Source organism: Corythoichthys intestinalis, chromosome 2 (assembly GCF_030265065.1).
Source record: "Corythoichthys intestinalis isolate RoL2023-P3 chromosome 2, ASM3026506v1, whole genome shotgun sequence".
Lineage (NCBI taxonomy): Eukaryota > Metazoa > Chordata > Actinopteri > Syngnathiformes > Syngnathidae > Corythoichthys > Corythoichthys intestinalis.
In genome coordinates, this window is record NC_080396.1 from 8,960,824 (window position 1) to 8,983,373 (window position 22,550).

The window sequence follows — 22,550 nt, forward strand, 5'->3', positions numbered from 1 at the left end:
ATTCGGTCTTCACATTTTTTCCTCCTGAGTTTTTGGTTTCCAGAAACGTATGAAGAAAACATCCTTCATGTGTCGTAATGTCTAGAGTCGTTTCTACAAGTTCCAAAAAAAGCCATGCGTGATCGGCATGTTCGTTTTTGAAAGATTACCGGAGAATAGTAGCACAAATTACGTTGTGTCAATGCGAGGGTGGGTCTATAATGTCCCACTTCGGCTTTACTTCCGCTTTACGATGCGACGTCACGGTCTAAAAATAGCCTGCGTGCGGTACGCCATTGCACCATACCCACTGTGAAGCATGGGGGTGGAAACATCATGCTTTGGGGCTGTTTTTCTGCAAAGGGACCAGGACGACTGATCTGTATAAAGGAAATAATGCATGAGGCCATGTATCGAGAGATTTTGGGTGAAAATCTCCTTCCATCAGCAAGGGCATTGAAGATGAGAGTCTTTCAGCATGACAATGATCCCAAACACACAGCCAGGGCAACACAGGAGTGGCTTCGTAAGAAGAATTTCAAGGTCCTGGAATGGCCTAGCCAGTCTCCAGGTCTCAACCCCATAGAAAATCTGAGGGAGTTGAAAGTCCATGTTGCCCAACGACAGCCCCAAAACATCACTACAGTGTGTGAAAAGCTTGTGAAGAGTTACAGAAAATGTTTGGCCTCCGTTATTGCCAACAAAGGGTACATAACAAAGTATTGAGATGAACTTTTGGTATTGACCAAATACTTATTTTGCACCATGATTTGCAAATAAATTATTTAAAAATCAAACAATGTGATTTTCTGTTTTTTTTTTCCACATTCTGTCTCTCATGGTTGAGGTTTAACCATGTTGACAATTACAGGCCTCTCTAATATTTTCAAGTGGGAGAACTTGAACGATAAGTGGTTGACTAAATACTTATTTGCCTCACTGTATAAATTGATCGCTTCCACACACATCCAAGCAATCCACTTCATTCAGGAGCTTAAAATAATGTGTGAAACATGAAATAAACGTGTTCTTTGCTGTCATAGGCACTTTAAAACTTTATTTATTTATTTGTTGAATTTATACCGGGGCACTACAGATCCATACTGGAGCATGTGTCCCAGTGAAATATGTCTGGCGACGCCCATGTACTTTGCCAAAAACCTACATTTTGAGTTTATTAAAGACTCTATAAAGGTCGATAGGTGTCGATGATCAAGAGTTTCACCATGGAAATTTCTATTGTCAACTATTCAGGCACACAGTGGCGCCTCCAGAAATTTTTCATGGTTGTGGCCAGATGGGGCCACTTAAAATCTTGGGGTGGCCAAAACTAAAAGCCATAATTTCAGGTTTTCATTATATTATTGCAGTAAAAAGGTCAGGGGAAAACTATCAGAAAGACTAAATGACACGGCTACTGATATACTTTGGTGTAGTGTGTAATATTTGATGTTACTAATGATTTAATGTGCATGTTCATAACTGTCCAGTCAACATTTTGAGTTCCACAACAATTGTTTTTTTTTGTGTTATGTATATATTAGGCATAAGGTGTACATTTAACTAGGGCTGTCAAACGATCAAAAATTTTAATCGAGTTAATCACAGCTTAAAAATAATTCATCGTAATTAATCACAATTCGAACTATCTCTAAAATGTGCCATATTTTTCTGTAAATTATTGTTGGAATGGAAAGATGTGACAAGACGGATATATAACATTCAACATCCTGTACATAAGTACTGTATTTGTTTATTATAACAATAAATCCACAAGATGGGATTACCATTACTAACATTCTTTCTGTGAAAGGGATCCACAGATAGAAAGACTTGTAATTGTTAAAGGATAAATGTGAGTTTGTATATTGTGACTAAACGTTGCCATCTAGTGTATTTGTTGAGCTTTCAGTAAATGATACTGTAGCGACTTAACTGTTCTGCCCAAATGCATGATGGGAAGTGGTGCAACCATGACTGTGTGTGGTGGCTGTAAATGCTATATCTTCTCTGCGTTGGGTACACTACAGGGTGTTAAGAAAAAATTCAACTCCTGTCATTCTTCCACACGTCGCTTCCCACAATATTTATAGTTGCTGCGGGAGAGATGACTAAGCTTTTGCCAATTAAAAGCACGGCCCCAATGAATGCTTGTATCTACTCCATTCACTTGACACTGCCTCTTATCTCTGTATATAAGTAAAACGGCGCCATTGTAGGCTGTTTGCGGCAATGCGTGAATAAGTCGTATCGTGAATGTGTTAATTGTGATAAATATTTTAACGTGATTAATTAAAAAAAATTAATTACCGCCCGTTAATGCGATAAATTTGACAGCCCTACATTTAATAATTCAAAATAAATGCATTCATTTGGGATGAAATGCATAACTGATGCTCCAACAATCTAACGATATACTGGCAAGTGGGGTGGCCAACCAATTTATAGGGGTGGCCGTGGCCACCCCTGGCCACCCCCTGGTGGCGCCACTGCAGGCACAACCTAAAGGGCTAAATCTTTCACTGAGGTCAATTCGTTTATGGATGGATGATTTTAATTCGGGCTGTCAAAATGATCGCGTTAACGGGCGGTAATTAATTTTTTAAATTAATCACGTTAAAATATTTGACGCATTTAACGCCCCTCTCAAACAGATTAAAATGACAGCAGTTTAATGTTCGCTTGTTACTTGTTTTTTGGTGTTTGGCGCCTTCTGCTGGCGCTAGGGTCCAACTGATTATATGTGTTACTCCGTGAGTGAGAATCGTGTAATTATTGACATCAACAATGGCGAGCTACTAGTTTATTTTTTGATTGAAAATTTTACAAATTTTCATAAAACGAAAACATTAAGAGGGGTTTTGATATAAAATTTCTATAACTTGTACTAACATTTATCTTTTAAGAACTACAAGTCTTTCTATCCATGGATCGCTTTAAGAGAATGTTAATAATGTTAATGCCATCTTGTTGATTTATTGTTATAATAAACAAATACAGTACTTCTGTACCGTATGTTGAATGTATATGTCCGTCTTGTGTCTTATCTTTCCATTCCAACAATAATTTACTGAAAAATATGGCATATTTTATAGATGTTTTGAATTGCGATTAATTACGATTAATTAATTTTTAAGCTGTAATTAACTAGATTAAAAATTTTAGTTTGACAGCCCTAATTTTAATATATTTTTTGTACATGTTTAATGGTCTAATTATATCTTAAAACAGTTTTAAAAACTCACTACTATTCCCCAATTATTTCTTAAGCTCACTGTAAATTCATCTTCGATGGGCTTCACTGACATGCCTTTTTTTCCCCTTCTTCTTCTTTCAGGGATAAGGGTCGGGCTCTTTTATTGTGTTGGATGTGAGCCAGCTGTGTCAGGTAGGATATGCTACACTAACTCCAGCTTCCTGTCAAATTGCTGCTCAGTCAGGGAGAGAGTCTATTTCTGGCTTTAAATGGACCTTCATAATAAGCAGTGCTTTCTCTGTTGAAAGAAATTTGAAATAAAAAATTGTTGACTGTGAGTTTCTCAGCTAAAATCTTGATGTTTAATGAAGCAAAGGCTTTGTCGCCCTAATTGCATGCACATTTAAATCTGGAATATTTCTGGGACAATAATTAGCGTGCTGAAAAAACAGATGGGAAGAAAATGCAGTTCTTTTTATACTGTATAGCGCATTTCATACACATGGTGAGTTAACGTGCTTTACATAATTAAAACTGAAATATTTCAAATGCTTTTGTAAAACAAGAGAACGTTGGATGCTTACATTGTTTGCAAACTATAGGCCCACCTCCAATTTTGCCTTTATAGCAAAGATTTGAAGATATTGAAAAAGTGGTTTTCATACATTTAAATGGGCTGCTTGACAAATTTCAATCATGTTTCCATTGGTGTCATTCGAGTTTGAGCAGGGCGGTTACCGAAATTATTCACGATGACCGACGTAATTTTGACCATGTCCGTAAATTTGGTGATTTAATAAAACAAGAAAAAATAGTCTTTTCATCCCGCTTTGACTCTTGTGTTGTTCGGCTATGTTCATTCCCCTTTAAGAAAGCAGTCAGTGTGCTTACGTATGGAGTCACGTGGTTTTCAGAAAGCCAAACAAACAGAAGCCTGGTAGGCTAACGCTAGCGGCTAACGCTACAAGTAAACATGATGGAGTCGGGCCTAAGGGAGCTTCGCCAAACTTTCCCCCGACATTAAGTAAACTCTTGGCGGGTTCCAGACGGGCTTTCACCCGCTGTCCTCCCTGGTTCTCACGATTTCAGGAGACGCTAGCGGCTAACGGTAAAAATTAATGTGATGGAGTCGGATAGCAACTCTAACCTTGTCGAAACAGCTGAAATTAATGAGTGGACTGGGCACGGACATCATGTAGCAATCATTATCTTGCGTTTTTTGGTATCATTGTGTGATTTTCTCTGACAGCTTTCATGATGGTAAAGCATTCAGCTTAAAGTATAATCTAGTATACTTCTAATAATAATATAATAATAATAAAGTATATAAACTGTGCATTTGCAGTGATGGCGCCCAGGCTGTGGAACCAATTACCACTTACTATTAGACAGGCCCCTTCAATTACGGATTTTAAATCACGCCTTATTTAATTTTTCTTCAGCTTTTAATGTGCAATGACTGTTTATTTTATTTTTATGTGTTTGTTTTATCTTTGAAAGTTAACTTATTTTGCTGTTTTATGGTATGTAAAGCACTTTGGACTCCTTGGCGGATTTTTTAAATGTGCTATACAAATAAACTTGATTGATTGATTGATATAATCCAACAGTGAAGCCTACCGTATTTTTCGGTATTATTGTATTGTATTATTGACTTTTTTATCTTGAAATGGATGCATTTAGTTTGTGGCGCTTTCACGCCCACGTGAGGGCGCACTCACACTTGTTTACGTGAAGAAGAGTGCTAACACGCCAGAAGAAGACAGACAGCTACGTAGCTCTGAGTGAGTGAGTGGGCGAGCTAGCGAGAGAGAAAAGACGGCTGCGAACCTACTTTCATTGTTTATGCTTTTAAATTATCTCTACAGAGGCAACGCCTGTGTGTATCATCTTTTCTGTTGTTGTTGTGTGTTTTCCACCCGCGATCCGACACTTAGAGCCAGTTGTGTGGTTGTTTGAACGATGTGCTAATGATAGCGAACGCATGCTAACCTGTTACTTATGACTGTAATAGTACCTAATTCTCATTTATTTACGTTGATGTGAACCTGTTTGCTATCGAGGACCAAATTGATTCAGCAAATTATACGGACGTCCAGCATTGTCTTTTGGGAGTTCGCTGGATAGCCAGGACCGAGCCGTAGCGTAGGACAGTATATTCACATTTCGTTATTCATGCACTGTACACTGTACATTTATTTAGCATGTTGTTCTCTATTGTATTTTTATATTAAATTGCTTTTCAAGATGACATGTCTGTGCTATGTGTTGGATTTTATTAAGTAAATTTCCCCCAAAAATTCGACTTATACTCCGGTGCGACTTGTATATGTGTTTTTTCTCTTCGTTGGGCATTTTATGGCTGGATCGACTTATACTCAGGTTCAACTTGTAGTCCGAAAAATACGGTATATATATAATATGACAGTTTAATGGCCACAGCTATTTTTCTGTATGTCTTTGCTTTATTCTGCCATCATAAAATCTTAAATGTTTCATTGGCATCAGAGCAATACAGCTTTAATCTGGTTGTGTCTGTGTGGGCGGTGCATGTATTAAAAAATGTTTTGGAAAAAAAAAAACTGAAACCTTGACGTAAACACTTGTGTTGAATAATTATGTCACAGCAGCCATTACCAATAAGTTGTCTGAAGTGTACTGTTAAAGCTGAGTCATTTGTGTTACAATGACATGTTTGCACAGTCGTCATATTGATTTTTAGAATGTACATTTTTCAAGTCATACAAGCTGTTATAAATGTTCACACTAGAATTTTTATTGTTTACAGGATTTGTTTTTATATACTTAATGTTTAGACTGCATGTGCAATTGTTAAATTGAAAGCTGGTAAATAAATTTAACGATATACGGTTAATTTGTATTCCATGCATTGATTCAAATTTTCAAATTATATAACAGTCCGCTTGGGTGAATTTATCGTCATTTATCGTTATCGAGGTTTAATCTGCTCAATTTATCGTGATATGTACTTAAGGCCAGATCGCCCAGCCCTAATTCGAGTATAGAATTAGCTCTTATCCTTGTTTATTAGATATCAGTATAGCATATGATACAGTGGACCACAATATACAGGTCCTTCTCAAAAAATTTGCATATTGTGATAGAGTTCATTATTTTCCGTAATGTGCTGATAAACATTTCATGCTTACTTTACTTACTTTCATGTATTTTACATTCATGACACACAACTGACGCAGTTCAAGCCTTTTATTGTTTTCATATTGATGATTTTGGCAAAAAAAAGTCAAGAAAAAACAAAAATCCCTATCTAAAAAAATTAGCATATTTCATCCAACCAATATAAAAAAGTGTTTTTTCATTCAAAAAAAGTCAACCTACAATTAATTATATCAGCTATGCACTAAATACTTGGTCGGGACTCCTTTTGCAGAAATGACTGCTTCAATGAAGCGTTGCATGGAGGCAATCAGCCTGTGGCACTGCTGAGGTGTTATGGAGGCCCAGGATGCTTTGCGGCCTTAAGCTCACCCAGAGTGTTGGGTCTGGTGTCTCTCAACTTCATCTTCACAATATCCCACAGATTCTCTATGGGGTTCAGGTCAGGAGAGTTGGCAGGCCAATTGAGCACAGTAATGCCATGGTCAGTAAATCATTTACCAGTGGTTTTGGCACTGTGAGCAGGTGCCAGGTTGTGCTGAAAAATGAAATCTTCATCTCCATAAAGCTTTTCAGCAGATGGAAGCATGAAGTGCTCCAAAATCTCCTGATGACTAGCTGCATTGACCCTGCCCTTGATAAAACACAGTAGACCAACACCAGCAGCTGACATGGCACCCCAGACCATCACTGACTGTGGGTACTTGACACTGGACTTAAGGCATTTTGGCATTTCCTTCTCCCCAATCTTCCTCCAAACTCTGGCACCTCGATTTCCAAATGACATGCTTTCATCTGAAAAAAGTACTTTGGACCACTGAGCAACAGTCCAGTGCTGCTTCTCTGTAGCCCAGGTCAGGCGCTTCTGCCGCTGTTTCAGGTTCAAAAGTGGCTTGACCTGGGGAATGCGGCACCTGTAGCCCATTTCCAGCACACACCTGTACACGGTGGCTCTGGATGTTTCTACTCCAGACTCAGTCCGCTGTCTCTGCAGGTCCCCCAGGGTCTGGAATCGGCCCTTCTCCACAATCTTTCTCAGGGTGCGGTCACCTCTTCTGGTTGTGCAGCGATTCCTGCCACACTTTTTTCTTCCCACAGACTTCCCACTGAGGTGCATTGATACAGCACTCTGGGAACAGCCTATTCGCTCAGAAATTTCTTTCTGTGTCTTAGCCTCTTGCTCGAGGGTGTCAATGATGGCCTTCTGGACAGCAGTCAGGTCAGCGGTCTTGCCCATGATTGCGGTTTTGAGTAATGAACCAGGCTGGGAGTTTTTAAAAGCGTGAGGAATATTTCGCAAATGTTTTGAGTTAATTCATTGATTCAGATGAATAGGTTAGTAGCTTCTTTAGAGTACCTTTTCATTATATGCTAATTTTTTGAGATAGGGATTTTTGTTTTTTTCTTGACTTTTCATCAATATTAAAACAATAAAAGGTTTGAACTACTTCAGTTGTGTGTAATTAATCTAAAATATATGAAAGTCTAATGTTTAACAGTACATTACAGAAAATAATGAACTTTATCACAATATGCTATTTTTTCAGAAGGACCTTACTGTCCTTAAATGATTTAGGCCTACTTGCAGGAGGGCAATCGTGTGTTTAGTTCATGTTACTGAACATTATCCAAGGCATGATGGTCATTTCTACAAGGCGAAAGGACACCTGACACATTCATCCATACACTCATCATCTTTAACAGTGGTAGCAGCTGTTGTGTACTTTAGCTTTTCCCAATGTGTTACACACTTCACTGGGTTTTTTTCTCACCAAGTCACAGTGCATTGCTTTACAACCAACAATTTCCAATACTTCCCAAGAAGAGCGAGCGGAGGTTTTCGCAAACATTACTGAAGCTTGAAATAACTTCCCTCAACTGATTACTGTTGGTTAGGTTTTCATCACTATCCTTAAATTCCCCATCTTAAAAATGTAATTGGGAATTTGTAAAAACAGACCTTTTTATTTTCCGTGGAAAAAAATGTTTGCAAATTCAAGGCATGGGTACATATTAGAGATGTCCCGATCATGCCGATCGAATCGGCAAAAAAATATCGGCCATGCCTTTTTTTAATATATATTTTTTAATTAAATCGTTTTCTAATTGTATTTAACGTTACAGACATAATGTGTTACACTCATCCAGAGTCTTTAGGCTTAAAGTAGGGTTATCAAATTTATCCCGATAATGGCGGTAATTAATTTTTTAAAAAATGTATCACGTTAAAATATTTAACGCAATTAATGCATGCACTGCACGACCCACTCACGCATTGTTGCGCTCAATCTGTAATGGCGCCGTTTTACCTATATAGAGAGATAAAAGGCAGCGTAAATGAGTAAAGTGAATTTTGGCAGCCTTTGGAGCCTTTTTTTAATTGGCTAAAGCCTTACAATCCCTCTCCCTACGATTGGAATATCATGGGAAGCAATGTGGGGAAGCAAGGTAGCAACTGATCTTTTTCTTAACACCTTATGTTAGTTCCCAACGCAGAGAAGATATATCAATTGGTAGCACTACGCACAGTCATGGTTCCACTTCCCATCATGCATTTGGGCATGGCTACAGTATCATTTACTGAAAGCTCAACAAATACACTAGATGGCAATATTTAGTCACAATATACGAAGTCACAAGTCTTTCTATCCGTGGATCCCTCTCACAGAAAGAATGTTAATAATGTAAATGCCATCTTGAGGATATATTGTCATAATAGACAAATACAGTACTTATGTACTGTATGTTGAATGTATATATCGGTTCGAGTTTTATTCATTTTTTTCTTAATGCATTGCCAAAATGTATATGATCGGGAAAAATTATCGGGAATGATTGGAATTGAATCGGTAGCAAAAAAAAGCAATCGGATCGGGAAATATTGGGATCGGCAGATGCTCAAACTAAAACGATCGGGATCGGATCGGGAGCAAAATAACATGATCAGAACAACCCTAGTACATATTATGACAAAGTATGACACATCATAGTAATGTTCCTGTAGTGCTGCATGCAGGATATTTTTGAGGGGGTCAGATGTTAATTTTGTTTGGAGGGTAGCACCTATGTTTATGTTCTTGTTATGCAGTGGTGGAATGTAACGAAGTAAAGTACTTTGTTACTGTATTTATGTACATTTTTGTGTATCTGTACTTTACGTGAGTACAAATATGAACTGATACTTTTTACTTCACTACATTTTACAGCACGTATCAATACCTTTTACTCCACTACTTTTTAAATTGTCGCATGCATTACACATTACATTTTTTGGGCATTGTGAATAAATAGTTTCATTTCACGCAAAAGGGCACTAGAGGCAGCAACACGAGTAAAAGAAAGATAAGGCGGGTGAACAAGATATTGACCAATAAATACCAACAGTGAGAGCAGCACGCTGTAAGATGGGTGCTACACGCTCTTGTACAGTAGATGACTGTATGCAGCCGATAGTTGCTTGCAATCTGCCATTAAGCTTAGTTTTGTTTATATAGCAATAGAGCAGAATTTTCTGTGGTCCTTGCAAAATCAGTCAAAATCCAGAAAAACGGCCGGGAGCGAAGGGCCTTGCTCTGGTGAAAATGGCTGGAAGTGAATGAGATAAGCTAACTAACTAACGACATTTTTATTAAAGTTGCTAAGCCTGTCGCGATATGAAATGTGTCCATTTGTCGTGAGAAAAATAAAAATGAGGGCGATAATTTCCACGGCTGCGTTTTATTAATGCGTGCGTGCATGCATACATTTGTGTGTGCGTGTAGATGACTATTAGACTCCAGTTCATTTCACAGATGTTTATTAGCAATCAAAACGCCGTAGAATTACAGTTCAGACATACAAAATAAGGAAACACGTGTATATTAAACAATGTAAGCGTTAGCATTGCTACATTGAGACTGGGGAAAAAAAGACAACCTACTTTAGCCCGCTATAAAACATTGGCAGTCTTTTCCAAAACGCAAACTTAAAGTTAAAAGGTGACACTTCAAACATGAAAAATCGCTGGTTAACATCATTTGCAAACGAAAAAATTGAGGAAAAAAAAAACTATGAGTGACAGTGACACCACAAGAAATGACAAAAAGGGATTTTTTTTGCGGAGTGTGAAGCTGTTAGCAGTTTATCGAACGTACTTCCGGTGTACATTTCAAAATAAAAGCACGCCACGTTCATATAAATAACGATTTCTGGAGTTAATCCCATACTTCAGAATTAATACTATAATATGTCAGTACTATAATACTACAGAATTCAGATTCTACACTAAGAATAGCTTTAAAATGACACCCTTTTTGAAAAATATGATTGGCAATGAATATTATAAGTATTATAATACTATTATATATAGCAGTATACTATAATAATAATGCTAGATTTTTTTAAAGAATTGTTTTGAATAATGTTGGAAAGGCTAAGTCAGTGTTCTGAATCTGTTTACATTCCATTCTTTTGCACTAGTTAATGCTATGAGCATTTGAGCTCATTGTTTATGTGTGATTAATTATTGTTATTTACATATTTATTAGTACTTCAATAAAGAATTTAAGTGTACAAAATGTTTATTTATTTTTTTTTTTTTTACAATCTTGCAAAATCAGTGAATTTTTAAAAAAAATTCATTGCTAAATTAGAAAATATATATATACAATGCCATGCAAAAGTATTCGGCCCCCTTTAACCTTGCAACCTTTCGCCACATTTCAGGCTTCAAACATAAAGATATAAAATTTTAATTTTTTGTCAAGAATCAACAATAAATGGGACACAATCGTGAAGTGGAACAAAATTTATTGGATAATTTAACCTTTTTTAACAAATAAAAAACTCAAAAGTGGGGCGTGCAATATTATTCGGCCCCCTTCGTTAATACTTTGTAGCGCCACCTTTTGCTCCAATTACAGCTGCGAGTCGCTTGGGGTATGTTTCTATCAGTTTTGCACATCGAGAGACTGACATTCTTGCCCATTCTTCCTCGCAAAACAGCTCGAGCTCAGTGAGGTTGGATGGAGAGTGTTTGTGAACAGCAGTCTTCAGCTCTTTCCACGGATTCTCAATTGGATTCAGGCCTGGACTTTGACTTGGCCATTCTAACACCTGGATACGTTTATTTTTGAACCATTCCATTGTAGATTTGGCTTTATGTTTTGGATCATTGTCCTGTTGGAAGATAAATCTCCGTCCCAGTCTCAGGTCTTGTGCAGATACGAACAGGTTTTCTTCCAGAATGTTCCTGTATTTGGCTGCATCCATCTTCCCGTCAATTTTAACCATCTTCCCTGTCCCTGCTGAAGAAAAGCAGGCCCAAACCATGATGCTGCCACCACCATGTTTGACAGTGGGGATGGTGTGTTCAGGGTGATGAGCTGTGTTGCTTTTACGCCAAACATATCGTTTTGCATTGTGGCCAAAAAGTTCAATTTTGGTTTCATCTGACCAGAGCACCTTCTTCCACATGTTTGGTGTGTCTCCCAGGTGGCTTGTGGCAAACTTTAAACGAGACTTTTTATGGATATCTTTGAGAAATGGCTTTCTTCTTGCCACTCTTCCATAAAGGCCAGATTTGTGCAGTGTACGACTGATTGTTGTCCTATGGACAGACTCTCCCGCCTCAGCTGTAGATCTCTGCAGTTCATCCAGAGTGATCATGGGCCTCTTGGCTGCATCTCTGATCAGTTTTCTCCTTGTTTGAGAAGAAAGTTTGGAAGGACGGCTGTGTCTTGGTAGATTTGCAGTGGTCTGATGCTCCTTCCATTTCAATTTGATAGCTTGCACAGTGCTCCTTGAGATGTTTAAACCTTGGGAAATCTTTTTGTATCCAAATCCGGCTTTAAACTTCTCCAAAACAGTATCTCGGACCTGCCTTGTGTGTTCCTTGGTTTTCATAATGCTGTCTGCACTTTAAACAGAACCTGAGAATATCACTGAGCAGGTGTATTTATACGGAGACTTGATTACACACAGGTGGATTCTATTTATCATCATCGGTCATTTAGGACAACGTTGGATCATTCAGAGATCCTCACTGAACTTCTGGAGTGAGTTTGCTGCACTGAAAGTAAAGGGGCCGAATAATATTGCACGCCCCATTTTTCAGTTTTTTATTTGTTAAAAAAGTTTAAATTATCCAATAAATGTTGTTCCACTTCACGATTGTGTCCCACTTGTTGTTGATTCTTGATAAAAAAATTAAATTTCATATCTTTATGTTTGAAGCCTGAAATGTGGCAAAAGGTTGCTAGATTCAAGGGGGCCGAATACTTTTGCAAGGCACTGTATATGTATATACATATATATATTTTTTTTATTTATTTTTAAAAAAAAAAAATTTATTAGTCGACTAATTATAGAAATAGTCGGCTGACTAATCGGGAGAAAATTAGTCGTTTGGGACACCTACCGGAACATATTTCCTCCACACCCTTGTCACCTTTTTAACCCTCCACCTTTAATTGCAAGGTGGAGATAACTGCGTCGAGAATACGACCAATATGCCAATATATACCAATATATTTTTATTTCTATTAGAAAAATGTTTCAGTAAAATGTTACACATTCATGTGTATTTGCCACACTTTGCCACAGTTAACATTGAGGCTTTGGGCCTCTTTTGACCTAGTTGTGGGTTTTGTAAGGTTGTGACTTCTGATCAAACAAACTCGATGCCAACCAAAATGTTTGTTCTTCTTTTTCCCCAAATTAGAATCGTTAAGAGAATCGATAAAGAATCGAATCGTTAAGCAATATCGATAACGGAATCGTAATCGTAAAAGTCCTATCAATTCCCATCCCTATTACTTACCTTGTTTTCATGGCTGGGTTGAAACAAAAACGGTTGCGCGACATCTGTAAACGGAGGTTTCCAGGGTAAAACGGGCAAATGAAAAATAGTCCGGGGGATTAATGCGCCATGAATCTGCTATGGCAGCATATAGACATATTGTTCTATCAAACACAACAGTTGTTTTGGCTTAAAATAAAGCAGTTTCTATTAAAGAGGAGTACAAGAGCAGAAACTGCCATTTCGGTCTTGTCTGTGTTTTCCGCCATCTATTTTCCAAATATTTGCCGTATTGGCCCGAATATAAGACAGTGTTTTTTGCATCGAAATAAGACTGAAAAAGTGGGGGTCGTCTTATATTCGCGGTCTAGACATTTTACCCATTCACGACGCTAGATGGTGCCAGATATCATTGAAGCGATATTTTGTCATGACAGATCTCAGCTACTCTCAAGTTTAACCTGTTTGCAATATTTTATTGCAATGTTTTTCCTTATTCAGATTTGTTTCAAGACTACAGTTACAGTTAGACTTCACTTTGATGGTTAATGCAGTTATTGCAATTTTGTTGTTTTATCACAATAGATTGGTTTATTTACATTTCAAAAACCAGAAACCATTCATTTACGAATGTGATTGCACTTTAGTTTACATATTTAAATGTTCAGATATTGTTCAGATTATAATGAGGCAAAATAACATGCTTTTTCTCTCAAATATATTGTTATAATCATTTGTTTCAGATGTACTGTAATTATTTTCTGTATAAAAATTAATTTGGTGTTCAAAGAGTCATTTTTCAAACTTGAGTCTTGTAAAAGGGGGGGGGGCGGGTCGTCTTATAATCAGGGCTCTTATATTCGGGCCAATACGGTATTCGATATTTTTGATCCATATTTTTATAATGGAGTGCCACGTCAAATTTCGTTGTTTACAACGTTCTTGCTGACAATGGCAATTAAGTTCTATTCTATTCTATTCTATTTTGCATTCAGGTGGTTCACCCACAGTTGTTCCAAAGCTCTTCAAATATTTTATTGTTATGCTTTCTAATATAGTTTTTGCAGCTCCTGTTGCTCTGGGTTGTTTTGCACTGGGCTATTAATAGTGGCTATTGCTCTAGGCTGGTTTGTCTGTTTCCATTTACAAACACATTCAAAAGTAGTGCACTGTCATGATCTGTTTTGCATTGCCTCAATGTAGTCTAAGACAAAAAAAAACAAAAAACAAAATGAGTCACAATAGAGTGCGGGCACATACAAATGTTTATTCAGGGTTCATCTTCAAAGACAGAAATTCAGTCTGGTTTGTTTCATATTTAAAAGTCGTTTAGTTTTCTTCCATTCTCTGTTTGACTGACTGCGTCCTTGCCACCTCGCCTTGAAGTTTAGCAGTACATTGATTTATTGTCATATTTGTGAGTGACATAATCATCACTCTTACTACCTTTGTGTTTGTCGGCAGCCTTGGTTTTCAAAGGTATACTTTATTTGGAACTAGAAACTGCAATTTCGGGAGAAATTACACCTGGGTCTTTCCTCTGTGGAGATACAGATCTTAGCCCCAATCAGGTCTATCAATAGAATGGACAATAATGCCAGTCAATGGCATTAAATAAACTAAACGCAATTAGAAATGATTGGGAGAATTGGACGTCCATGTCCGTCAATGGCAGCACCCTACATAAGCGTCAATGCAATTCGACGAGAAAACTGGGCACCAAACGATCACCACAGACTATGTAGTAGTCATTTTATATCTGGTAAGATGCATTTAATATATATTTAGAGGGTTTTGGGCTGACAACCACAATTAAGATCATTGCGAGGTTAATCGCCGACAACATACAATTTCAAATTGAAGATGTTTATTTCTTCCGCCATCATTATTTTTTGAATAATATTTAGCTGGTACCAAGTGAAAGAAGCTGGCCTCGTCTACGGATCATCAGTTAAACAGGGGTGTCCAAACTTTTTGTAGAGGGGGCCAGATTTGGTGTGGAAAAAATGTGGGGGGCTACCTTGGCTGATTTACGTAGAAAAATATATTTAAACCATTTTTAGCAAGCCCTTGTGTGTGTCACATTTGCTTTATTTATTTTTTTTAAATTCATAATTTCAACAATCTCGCCTTTGTGGCGTTCTCTTTCGACACTCGGGCTCTTGCGAAATACTGCTGCTGTGAAATTAAACTAGCTTCAAGTTGCTATAATTTCTCGCTGCATATCTTCCCTGTAATGTTGTCGTACATGTCAGCGTGTCTTGTTTAGTATTATCGCGTCACATTGAACTCTTTGAAAACAGCGACTGTCTCTTTGCAAATGAGGCAGACACAGTTGTTGCATATTGTATTGAAGAAATAGTCCAATATCCACCTATCCTTGAAGCGTCGGCCATCGCAGTCAACTTTTTTTTTTATTGATTGTCGGCATTTTAGAAAATTGGAAGTAAGGGGTCACACGGGGTAATGTTGCTTAGAGTGCTGCTCTTAAAGTTTTTCAAAGTTTCGTGAGAATAGGCCGAGTTTCTGTGGACAAGATAGTTGTAGATATCAGGGTAGCAGATGTCAGGCAGAGACGGCGAAGACAGCGGGTCGAAAAATATCGATTTAGGCATCAAATATGGATCTGGCGAATGGATAGACTGAAGCTTTTCCACATAACGCCTTTTATGCAACGCATCCAATGAGTTTACAGCGTCTGAAAGCACCAGGGCTTCCATGAATTGCAATATAGATTGCACGATAAATTGAAACCATTGCGAATACGGACACACAATGACGGACAATATGGCGGCCGGATACAGCGACACATCATTGTGTGAGGTTGGGGAGTGGGGTCTATTCATTTGGGTGATTCCTAGATTCACTTCCTGTTCTGTAACTCAAAATAAACAGGAAGTGACCCATAAAATACCCCAAAATCAACAGGAAGTAACTGAACATCAACAGGTAAACGACCTTAAATGGCCCAAAATTACCGTAATTTCCCGAATATAAGGCACACCTGTTTAAAACGCGCACCCCAAATTTACTTGTAAAATGTAGGGAAAATTATCGTACCCGTGTATAACGCACACCCTAATTTTAGTACCAATAAATAGGAGAATACAAGAAAACAGAGCTCGTGTACAGATACAGAAATGTCATTTTACTCACTGGTGAAACACAGCACAAGCATAGCACATTGGTAGTTCAAAACATTACCATAAACTGACAATATGTGCGGTAATAATATGATCTGACAACTTCTTCAACTTACCAGAATCCAGGAGAAAACAAAACAGATGGGACTTTTCTTTTAAAGCCTGCTGTATAACCTGGTCGTTTTATCATGATGAATAAATGTTTCTTCCATGGATTGATATGGTCAAATAAAAGTGGTGATTTAGGTCGGATATCAGAAGAGTGCATCGCTGTTGACCTGACTGTAACAATAGGAACTAATGTTATTTGGGTTTGAGTTTCCCGAGGGACAAATATAGTTGACGGACACAGAAAGTCTATGTTGTTACGTTTGTTATGGTCCGAGTTGCGGAGCTGCAATAAACGTTGACTCCAATGAGTTCAAGAAACTAAATCATTTGACCAATCAGAGTGAAGTATTACCGTGTAGCGAGTTAAAACAGAATTTACCGGCGGAACTTATGTTGGCAAGTTGTATAGTTCGGGGGGAGGTATTTTGTTGAGGGAACGGCCAGAAAGATAGTTATCTTCCACGGGTTGCATGTGAGACAGACATTGCTACCGTACTTTGTTGCAGCCTAAATGTCAATAAAGCAACGCAGATTAGCTCCGTTGTTTGATACTCCGACTCCTTCCCTAGCTCGCTACGACCCGAACAAAATGGTGACGTCACGTACCGTAAAGGTCGCCAACGGATCGCCGCATACCATTTCTTCAACACAACATGGCCGTGTCAATTAAAAAAAAATTGGTCTTTATATACGAGGGGTATTCAAAAAGTAATGCACCCAACTTTATTATGTACAAACAAATTATAATAGCAACATGTCAAAAGAAAGGTACAAGTGTAAGGATTACATTTTTACTTCTCCACATAGTCTCCACCTCTCTCAAGAGCTACAGTCCACCTATGAACGAGGGCATGTATACCAGTGTTGTAGAACTCAGCCGGTTGATCTCTAAACCAATTCTTGACAGCAGTTTTCACTTCGTCATTGCCATATCGGTTGCCCTGGAGTCCTTCTTTCATTGGACCAAAGAGGTGGTGGTCTGACGGTGCCAAATCAGGAGAATATGGCGGATGTCCATCCAAATAAACTGATCACCTCCATGGTCCTGATGCTTGTGTGAGGACGTGCATTGTCATGCTAGAGGAGCACATTTGCCATGTCCAAGTTAGGCCGAACACGTCGAATTCTTGCTTTGAGCTTCCTAAGAGTCTTAATGTGTTCCTCAGACGTGTGACTACACCTTGAGAATCCCAAAAAACGGTGGCCATAATTTTGCTAGCTGATTTTTGGGCCTTGAACTTTTTGGAATTATCGGCTATGCTGGCTTTACCTACCTCTTCGTGGTCTTCAGTACTGTTTTTAAATCGCAGCACCCATCTTTTCACAGTACTATAGTCAATGGTATCATCCTTGTAGACATTTTCCCGTCGGGGTTGAATCTTCAGAGGGGTTTCTCCCTCTGCAACAAGGAATTCGATAACAGCTCTTTGTTTCTGACGAGCTTTTTGGAAGCTAGTTTAAGCTTTAAAAATCTGAAAATAAGAAAAACACATATAACAATCGCAAGAAGGTTTGTCCTATCATGTTTGTGCCAAATATAAACAAGATTGGTAAAATCCTGTACGAGCAATGCACTTGAGTGCATTACTTTTTGAATGCCCCTTGTATATTTCTGTCTCCATCCCTGTACCCGTGTATAGTGCCCACCATGATTTCACAAGTTGATATTGGGGAAAAAAGTGTGCGTTATATTCGGGAAATTACGGTACCTCATTGCCTGGCACTGGCTGCCACTGACAGCCATAGACGTTCAATCCGTTAGAAGTGGGAATAGAGCAGTCGTCCAGTTCAAACGGATTGGACGTCTACTAGTGATGTACTCATTCCGATTCACAGCAGAAGCTTGTTTTTCTGTTTATTAGTTGTTTGTAGAATATCCTAGAATGATTTCCTGACCATTGTATCGATAATCATTGTATCGCCATATCGTCAACCAAGAGGTTCCCACTATGCAGATCGATCGGGTCCGATCACATCATTTTCAAAGTATTGGAATCGGCAAAAAAATATTGGACATGCCTTTTTTAATATATATATATTTATACTGTATATATATATTTTTAAATTAAATCGTTTTCTAATTGTATTTAACATTACAGACGTAATGTGTTACACTCATCTAGAGTCTTTAGTTTAAGCTTAAGGTAGGGTTATCAAATATATCGCGTTAACGGCGAGAATTAATATTTTTTACATTTATCACGTTACAATATTTAACGCAATCAACGCATGCGCTGCACGACTTACTCACGTATTGTCGCGTTCAATCTATAATGGCACCGTTTTACCCATACAGTATATAGAGCTAAAAGGCAGCGTAAAATGAGCACAGTGAATTTTGGCAGCATTTAGAGACTTTTTTTATAATCCCTCCCCCAACGATTAGAAATATCGTGGGAAGCAATGTGGGGAAGAAAGGTAGTAGTTGAGCTTTTTCTTAACACCCTATGTTATTTCCCAACGCAGAGAAGATATATCAATTGGTACCATGACGCACAGTCATGGTTGCACTTCCCATCATGCATTTGGGCAGAACAGTTAAATGGCTACAGTATCATTTACTGAAAGCTCAACAAATACACTAGATGGCAATATTTATTCACAATATACAAAATCACATTTATCCTTTATGAATTACAAGTCTTTCTATCCGTGGATCCCTCTCACAGAAAGAATGTTAATAATGTAAATGCCATCTTGAGGATTTATTGTCATAATAAACAAATACAGTACTTATGTACATACTGTATGTATGTTGAATGTATATATTCGTCCTAATTGTATTCATTTTTTTCTTAATGCATTGCCAAAATGTATATGATTGGGAAAAATTATCGGGAATGATTGGAGTTGAATCGGGAGCAAAAAAAAAAAAAAAAAGCGATCGGGAAATATCGGGATCGGCAGATACTCAAACTAAAACGATCGGGATCGGATCGGGAGCAAAAAAACATGATCGGAACAACCCTAGTTCCCACTCCTATTCATATGAACATATAGTCATTGGTTTGTGATGACACGTCGAGCTGTAAAATTTGGTTCCAAACACAGACGTTGAAGTTTGTCGTATTTATTACAAAATGAGAACGAATGGAGCACGCCAGAACATGCGAGAAAAAAATACAAAACAAAAAATGGCAGGAACCGAGTCGGCGACAGAACCAAAGGGAAGGCAACAATTGCCAGAAAAGGTAAAACAAATAATAAGAAAGTCCAACAAAAATACCAGCACAGCAACATGATAACCAAGAATACAATCGTAAAAGGCAAGAAATGAGATGACACACACAGCGGTAAGCAAGTAATAGTTCGACATTTGCAGATGGTGACAGGCGTCCTTCAATATTGAGCATTCCTAATGCGGCACAGGTGTGTCGCATGGCCTCTCAATCCGGCTCAATCAGGTGCTGAATGAAGAAAAAGGACCTGAGAACGCACAGTACAGCACAGTGGGATTTAGCAGGTGGGGGAGCACTAAAATTCCGTGTTGCGGCACAGTAGTGAAAATCTCGTACCTTATTTTTCGGACTATAAGTCGCACCTGAGTATACAGTGTATCACAAAAGTGAGTACACCCCTCGCATTTCTGCAGATATTTAAGTATATCTTTTCATGGGACAACACTGACAAAATGAAAAGTAGTCTGTGTGCAGCTTATATACTGTAATTTTCGGACTATAAACCGCTACTTTTTTCCTTCATTTTAAATCCTGCTGCTTATAGACCAGTGCAGCTTATTTGTTGATTTATTTGGGTTAATAGGTAACACTTTATTTGACAGCGGCGCCATAAGACAGTCATAATTATGACATGACACTATCATGGGCATTACTGAATGCTTATGACAGATATCATTAAGTGTCACCCGGCAAATTATGTCACGAACTCCATTTACAGTGGGGAGAACAAGTATTTGATACACTGCTAATCCCATTGGCAGTGTATCAAATACTTGTTCTCCCCACTGTATGTCCAGCTCGGCTTTTTACATCCATTCAAAAGTGTGATAATTTGCTTGAAAACACCAAATGACATCTGTAATAAGCATTTATTAATGCTCAAGACTAGGGTTGTTCCGATCATGTTTTTTTGCTCACGATCCGATCCCGATCGTTTTAGTTTGAGTATCTGCCGATCCTGATATTTCCCGATCCGATTGCTTTTTTTTTTTTTGCTCCCGATTCAATTCCAATCATTCCCGATAATTGTTCCCGATCATATACATTTTGGCAATGCATTAAGAAAAAAAAAAAAAAAAAAAACTCGGACGAATATATACATTCAACATACAGTACATAAGTACTGTATTTGTTTATTACGACAATAAATCCTCAAGATGGCATTTACATTATTAACATTCTTTCTGTGAGAGGGATCCACGGATAGAAAGACTTGTGACTTTGTATATTGTGACTAAATATTGCCATCTAGTGTATTTGTTGAGCTTTCAGTAAATGATACTGTAGCCATTTAACTTCTGCCCAACTACATGACGGGAAGTGCAACCATGACTGTGCGTCGTGGTACCAATTGATATATCTTCTCTGCGTTGGGAAATAACATATGGTGTTAAGAAAAAGATCAACTACTACCTTTCATCCCCACATTGCTTCCCACGATTATTCTAATCATTGGGAGAGGGATTGAAAGGCTTTAGCCATTTTAAAAAAGGCTCCAAAGGCTGCCAAAATTCACTCTACTCATTTTACACTGCCTTTTAGCTCTATATACTATATGGGTAAAACGGCGCCATTATAGATTTAACGCGACAATGCGTGAGTGGGTCATGCAGCGCATGCGTTAATTGCGTTAAATATTGTAACGTGATAAATGTAAAAAATATTAATTCTCGCCCTTAACGCGATAAATTTGATAACCCTACCTTAAGCTTAAACTAAAGACACGGGAAGAGTGTAACACATTATGTCTGTAACGTTAGATACAAGTAGAAAATGATTTAATTAAAATATACAGTATATATACATATATATATATATATATAAAAAAAGGCATGTCCGATATTTTTTTGCCAATTCCGATACTTTGAAAATAACGTGATCAGACCCGATCGATCGGGACATCTCTACTCAAGACAGTGTTTTATCATAATTTTGATTGTCTAATGACAGTCTATGTTGCCACTGTCAAAAAGCAATTAATGAAACAACTGGAACAGTAACTGAAGAAATAATTAGCAGAGAAGATGAATTTTCATTGTTCTTTACATCTGAGCGCTGCAATGAATGCTAGGCGGCATGTTGGACAACAACAGTATTGACGTCAGGTGGCACCAGAAGTTGACTGTCTCCCCCAAGGGAGCAGTGATGGCCAAATGAAGCTTTTTGAAGCAATGAAGCTTTGCAACCAGTTGGTTCAAAGCTTCATGGTGGTTCATTTGGTCTTATAACAGTCGTATGATGCCGCTGTCAAATAAAGTGTTACCGTTGAATATCTTTTGGTGTAAATATCCCATAGTACAGTGAGGACGGCTGCGGCTTATAGTCCAGTGCGGCTTATCTATGAACAAATGTCGTTTTCGTGTCAAATTTGGTGAGTGGCGGCTTATAGTCAGGTGCGCCTTATAGTGCAAAAATTACGGCGTAATTTTCGGACTATAAGCCGCTACTTTTTTCCTTCATTTTGAACCCTGCGGCTTATAGTAAAGTGCGGCTTTTTTGCTGATTTATTTCGGTTAATAGGTAACACTTTATTTGACAGCGGTGTCATAAGACGGTCATAAGATCGTATAATTATGACATGGCACAATCATGGACATTACTGAATGCTTATGACAGATCTCATCAAGTGTCATCTGGCAAATTATTTCACTAACTCTAATAATTTGCCGGATAACACTAAATGGCATCTGTTATAAGCATTCATTAATGCTCATGACAGTGTCATGTCATAATTATGATGGTCTAATGGCGTCACTGTCAAATAAGCTGTTACCAAATACCATAACTAGCAATAAATGAAACAACTGGAACAGTAACTGAAGATATAATTAGCACAGAACACGAATTTTGATTGTTATTTACATCTGTAGCGCTGCAATGCATGCTAGGAGGCATGTTGGACAACAACAGTGTTGACAGCAGGTGGCATCAGACTTTGACTGTCTCCCCCAAGGGAACAGTGATGGCCAAATGAAGCTTCTTGAAGCAATGAAGCTTTGCAGCCAAGTGGTTCAAAGCTTCATGGT

General features: G+C 38.1%; 1 protein-coding gene across 2 annotated transcripts in view; it reads left to right on the plus strand.

Moving 5' to 3' along the window:
* LOC130912234 (beta-1,3-galactosyltransferase 1-like) overlaps window positions 1-22,550 on the plus strand; it is a 287,842-nt gene that overhangs the window by 125,019 nt on the left and 140,273 nt on the right. Inside the window, exon 2 of one of the 2 annotated variants that reach the window (XM_057830159.1) lies at window positions 3,317-3,367. The exons of the other annotated variant lie outside the window; for it this stretch is intronic. The gene's annotated coding sequence lies outside the window, so the exon portion shown is untranslated. The remainder of the gene's footprint in view (window positions 1-3,316; window positions 3,368-22,550) is intronic. 2 annotated transcript variants of the gene reach the window in all.